This window comes from Phaseolus vulgaris, chromosome 6, assembly GCF_051622355.1.
Source record: "Phaseolus vulgaris cultivar YP4 chromosome 6, ASM5162235v1, whole genome shotgun sequence".
Lineage (NCBI taxonomy): Eukaryota > Viridiplantae > Streptophyta > Magnoliopsida > Fabales > Fabaceae > Phaseolus > Phaseolus vulgaris.
The window spans coordinates 13600107-13606754 of NC_143503.1; the positions used below are offsets into that span (position 1 = coordinate 13600107).

The 6648-nt window shown below is 34.0% G+C and overlaps 1 pseudogene; it reads right to left on the bottom strand.

Moving 5' to 3' along the window:
• Window positions 1-24: 24 nt before the first annotated feature.
• On the bottom strand, window positions 25-1139 carry LOC150027162 (protein PUTATIVE RECOMBINATION INITIATION DEFECT 1-like; annotated as a pseudogene).
• Window positions 1140-6648: the final 5509 nt, after the last annotated feature.

Below are 6648 nucleotides of genomic sequence, written 5' to 3' on the forward strand. Positions count from 1 at the left end.
GAGACAACGTACTAATGTCAATCTCTAGTCTACACATCCAAAATAGGCTTCACGAAAAAGACCAAAGTTAAAACAAACAAGACAACCAAAAAAAGTTTGGAGTTTTCTTTTCAAGGAACAAAAATAGTGAGAACTTGATAACGGACCAATACAATTGAAGCGAACATCGTCTTTTTGAGTCTTCACGAGCACATCGACCAACAGGTACAATATCCATGGACAAAAGGGAATCAAGATATCACTTCCTTCTCCCTCTGCTGATGTACTCTGAAGAACAGTTAGTTTATAAAGGACAAAGAGGACCTCCCCTCGAATCTCCTCACTGCACGGAGCGAGCAAAAGACTTACCACGTGAAAGAAATTTTAAATTCCACGGTACAGCAAGTCTACACACTAACAACATCCTAGTGGCGAATTCGCGGGAAACGGAAGGATCGGCGGACGCAGAGTGGGCGAGGATGAGATGCGTGAGCTGAGCGGCGATTGGTTCGTCGTGGAAGGAGGAGAGGGCGGCGACGAGAGGCGAAAGGAGAAAGTGAGCGTGGAACTTGAGAAGCGATTGAAGGAAGTGAGGGAGTGAGAGGGATCGAGAGAGCTGGGAGAGAGCGTAGGAGACATGGACGGTTGGGGAGAGAGGATTGGAGAGGAGGTTGGAGAAGCAGACGAGGCAGATGGAAGCGCCGTCGTGAGTTTGGAGGTTCAACGAAGATCGATGGCCCTGAGAACATGAAACTGAAAATCCCTAGTCGTCAGCGACAACAACGTCCACATCGCGTGAATCGCTGAACCAGTACATTCTCTTCTCTATACTCACCAATCACCAGAACGCTGCTGCTACTGCTTTCGCTTTTTTTGGCGCCAAGCTTATTTTTAAATTGAAAGGTAGTTAGGAAGCTCTTTCTGTTGAGCTGCGTTGTTCGTATGTGATTAGACAAAACTGGGCCTACTGAAGGCAGAACTTTTGAAAAATGAATAGGCTTTTTTCTTGCACCCCGATTTTTCAACCTGCACCCCCTCAATTGGGTGAAATAACCATATTACGGGTTTTACATTTTTCTCTCTCTCATTTCCCGCTCTACTTCGTTGTTCACTTTGTGTGCATCTCCCTCGCTGCACCATACCGCCACGCTCATCACCATTATCGTCGTTGTTGCATCATCACCGTTGTAGAAGAAGAGAAAAAGAGAGATAATACACTATGAAAAAAAATCGTTTTGTAAAGTTCTCTCATAAACATATGTAATGTGTTTCATAAAGTTTATTTTCGAAATTCATTCCGAAATGTATTTTATGAGTTCTAAATATTTCATTTTGAAAATTCTGTTTCAGAAATTCTATTTTGAAATCCTGTTCTGAAATCTCATTCTAAAGATTCCGAAAAATTTGTTTTAGAATTTCTGAAAAAAAAATTAGAAAAAATATTTAAATGAATAACGAATAAGTTACTTTAATGGAGACTAAAATAGTTATTTGGAAAATTGTGGGTTAGAGGAAAGAAAATATCAAATGAGTTTGGATTTTATTACTTAATTTTTATATATTTATTAATCTTTTATTTTTCATGTGTTTTTTTTAGTTTCAACGTTATGAATTTAATTGTTTTATATTTCAATCAATGTTTTTTTCAGCAAATAGCAATAGTTAATTTTGATAGCTCCCAAAGCAGCTGTCATTCAAGCTATTTAATTATATGCAACAACAGTGTTATACTATTCAAGCTATTTAATTATATGCAACAATAGTGTTATACTATTCAAGCTATTTAATTATGTGCAACAATAGTGTTATACTATTTAATTTCTAGAGTTGTATTTGTTACGGATAATATTTTAAAAATCTAATTTTAAGCTTCTTTAATCTCTGCTCTTATTTTAATATTTGGAATACTTTAAAAAACTATTCATCCGTTCTTTTTATAACGGGAATCAACATAAGTCTCTGTCTCTTTTTTCAACTAGTTCATCTTCTTTTTCCTCTTTAGTTTTTGTGTCGGTTTTGGTTTTCGGGTTTTGCTTTAGTCTTAGTTTTTTTATTTTTTTTCTTTGTTTTAGTTTTTTTATTCTTTTTCTTTGTTTTAGCTTTAGTTTTTCATTTTTTTTCTTCATTTTGATTTTTTGCCAGGTATCTTTAATTATATTTTGATATTAAGTCAATAAAAAAATAATAATTTAATAAATTTTGAAAGGATCATTATATCATTTACTTTAAGTTATATACTTATTTATATTATTTGAGTGGTGATTGCTATAAATATGGATGGTTAATCTAGGTCCAAGTAAACTTTACGTCTTCTTAATCTTTGTTTTAAAATTGATTTAGACTTAATTAGTGATTGAGTAATAATCCTACAAACTGATTGATTAAATGGTGATTTGTCAAGAGGTTTAGATGTTGACACGTGCCACCGTAATGGAGGCATGTTGTTATTTACAAAAGAGGTCGGTATGTTGAACAGTACATTAGTCTCCTAGAGTTGAGTGTAGTGACGAGTCTTTAAAAGAAAAATTTATTTCTTTCATATCTATTCGGTTATCCAACATGTAGTCGGCTATATTTGTCCAAGCTCGGATGAACATAATCGTTGAAGAGTCTAAGATGCCTCAATTCATATCCTTATAGGGGATTTGAAAGGTTGTTTGATCAATGATCATTCATGGAAAACAATTTGATGGTTGGAGAGTGTCGTGTCAATTCAAATTATTTTTGTTATGAATAGGTAGTATGGGGGTTCCACACTTATTCTATTTTATCTTCTATTTTGTTGGGTTGAATAGATGATTGGAGAGGTAAATCGTGTATTTCTTTTCTTCTAATAGTTATTTTTCAAGCGAAGTTCGAAACTAGTGGTTAGCGGGTATACATGGGATATGGTTCCAATAACACTAGTGAATCATCTTGGGTTAATTAAGGTTTCGATGGTAGGGACGATGTTGGTAACATGGATGTTTTGTCGCTCTCAACCTCCATGTGGAAGGAGGTCGGGAAGCTAGTGGAGAATAATATTTCACTTTTTATGACTATGAGTGAGTGAATGACAGGATTTAAGATTACTTTTCCAAGTACCAATGCTGATCAATGTTATAGTCTTTTGTTAGTAATATATATCTAAATGATAAATGTCATTTTTTTGTTAATAGTGCATCATAATAAAGTAATATATAGTGTCTTTCAACCTAGAAAATGATACTTCAACAATGCTCTAAGTTCAAAAAAAAAATACTTAAGAGAAGTCATGCTTGTTGTCAATGTTAAGTTTGGATTATGAGAGATTATTGAACAAGTATGAGGAAGAAAATTATGAAGTCAAGAACAAAAGAAACGGGTTTGAAAGAGAAACATCTTAAAATCAATGAATTCATATTTATGAATTTTTGCAACTAAAAATATATCTACACTTGTGACTTGACTAATAAAAACTACATGTAATATTGAAAAAAAATATTAAATACAAATATAAATCTAATGTTGTTTCACAATATACTTACATATTCTTCGTTCACATGGATACGAGGACCTTAATCATAAAGGTTAAGATATGAGGACCTTAATCATAAAGGTTTTTCTATTAAATTTGTTATTTTGATATATAACAAAATGTAATACAATCAAAATATAGTTGGAAATTGAATTTTTTAAAGAAAATAATTAAGTAACTATTTTTGTTTTTACTTTTGCTTTTTTGTATTTTTTTTTATTTGAATAGTATTGATTGTAAAAATCTATGGAATTTTACTAAACATAAATTACCAATTTTTAGTGGCAACAAATTATATTTTATATTTTCTTTTCATTTACTCTTAGGCAGAAATCTCAATAAAATATTAATAGTATGTTTATTTGATATATGGAACACTAATTTTCGTATCTTTCAAGAAAAAATTATAATAAAAAGATTGTGTTCGTTGACTTTGCTATAAAGAATATAATTAATTTCTACCTTTTAAGAAAAAAAGACTATGATAATTATTTTTTGGAAAATCTTATATTAATGTACAGAAAAAATGTGTAATTTTAAAAATAAAATAATAACATGAAAATTAAAGTTTTATTGATAAAAATGTAAAATTTTAATAGTCAAATATATTTAATTAAATCTTAATAAACTCAAATAAAACTTTTAAAAAATTAATTTAATTTAAAATTAAATTAATTTATACAATAAAAAATTAAATTAATTTATACAATAAAAAATTAATTTAATTTATACAACAAAAATAAATAAATAATTCAATTAAAATTTGGTTCGAAAAACCATTTATCCTTACAAGTGTTGTTTATATCTTCTATTATCTAAAAATAATCAATTTATTAATGTCTAAACGAAATCAAAAAATAACTCTTAAAGTGAGATATTGAAAAAAAAGTTCCCTTTTCGATCAAACAATTTCATCAAATTAAGTATAATTGTATGTGTGATAGCGTCTAGTATCAGGAATATCAATGAACCCTATTATTGAAATTGCTCAGGATACTCTATTTTATCCTTTACAATCTATTTCTTAGTTTAACTCTTACTTTTCTAACTGCAATAAAAAATTAATACATATGCTCCACCCAAAATGAAAATGGGCTTAGGGTTATGAACTTATAATCCAAAATATGATGATGAAGTCCATTCCATGATTCTAAGTTCATTCTATACCGGACCCAATCGAAATGAGGTTATATATGTTACATTTATTATAGTTGAGAGATATAATTGATTTTTTGTTCATTTATTTTTATTGGGAAATAAAACTTATTGAGAGTGGTCATATAAAAATACTTTGGAAAAATATGAAATCATATGTAAAATCTTATAATGGCATAATTAAGAACTAAGTCTAGTAAAATTACTATGTCAAAGACCTATTATTCATGCAATGAGGATTGTTTTACGTGGTACAACCAGATCATGATGCACCCCAGAGACGAGTGCAAGACAGCGTTTATGACAGAACTGTCTTGTTATTGCTACAAAGTAATGCCCTTTGGGTTGAAGAACGCAAGTGCCACCTACCAGCGGCTGATGGACAGGGTGCTAGCTCCCATGCTAGGACGAAATGTCCAAGCGTATGTGGACGACATGGTGGTCACCTCCCAGCAGAAGGAGCGGCATGTAGCCGACTTGGAAGAGCTGTTCACCACAATAGCGAAGTACAAGTTGAAGCTGAACCCAAAAAAGTGTGTGTTCGGGGTTGAGGCAGACAAGTTCTTAGGTTTCTTACTCACTGAACGTGGGATAGAGGCAAATCATGAGAAGTGCGCCACAATCATAGTCATGAGGAGCCTGATCTCGTTGAAAGAGGTGCAGCAGTTGACAGGGCGCATGCCCGCCCTATCCAGATTTGTGTCGGTAGGAGGAGACAAGGGGCACCCTTACTTCCAGTGCCTGAAGAGAAACAGTATATTCGTGTGGACCCGGGAGTGCGAAGAGGCGTTTGTGAAGCTGAAGGAGTACTTGGCCAGTCCACCAGTATTGTGCAAACCAAAGCAAGGTACCCCACTCTGCCTATACTTCGCGGTCACGGAGAAGGCGATCAGTTCGGTCCTATTACAGGAGCAAGACTAGGTGCAAAGACCGATCTATTTCGTCAACAAGGTGTTGCAAGGGCCAGAGGTTAGATACCAGGCCTTAGAAAAAGCAGCTCTAGTGGTAATGTTCCCAGCGCGAAGACTTTGCCACTACTTCCAGAGCTTCACTGTGATAGTGATGACGAACCTTCCAATTCACAAGGTCTTACAAAAGCCAAATGTGGCAGGCAGAATGGTGCGATGGGCGGTAGAGTTGTCTGAGTTTGACGTGCAGTATGAGCCAAGAGGCCCCATCAAGGGCCAGATTTACGCTGACTTTGTAGTAGAGCTCTCCTCGGCGACCACGCACCAAGAAGGAGCAGGATTCAGATGGGTGCTTTTGGTAGATGGTTCCTCAAACCAACAAGGTAGTGGGGCTGGTGTCATCTTGGAAGAACCATGATAGTTGTCGTTTTGCTGTCAAATTAATATGATTCTAGCGTAGACTTGTGTAACACTAGAGAGATGATAGTATAATTGTGGACAAATGTCCCCAAGTCGTCTCCCAACGAATCCAATAGTAAAATCAGTTGATCAGGGTTTAAAATCTATCTGCAAGCAATAAAACTTAGCAATAACAATAAAGATAAAAAGGGGGTTTGAGATAGTTGTGCAGAAAATATAAAAGAGATTAAAATAGCAAATAAAAAACGGTTGATCCCAAGTTCTTCCACCATTGAATTCTTCACAGGTTCTCTAAAGATTAATCTTTTCTCCATCCTCTAGCAGAGCTAAACCAGATTGAACATGCGCCGATCTGATTCAACTAAAACTTACCAGTAAAGCATGCGTCTACTGGTTTAATCCATACCCACTTTGTTCCATGCGTATACTCCATGGGAATGCTTACCTTCTCTCTCTCGAATCATGCGCCCAAGAAATTAATTAGAACAATGCAAACTAACTAAGAAACCAAAGTTCAAGGTAAGGAAGACTCTTAATCATGCGTTCAAGTACAACCTCTCACAAAAACTAGTTTTCCAGGAGATTAGACAATAAAAACAACTGCTATAGAGAATTAAAAATCGACACTTTTATTGAACAAAACCTCAGAACTCAATGGGAAATTACAAAGGAATCAACCAAAAAGGTTTA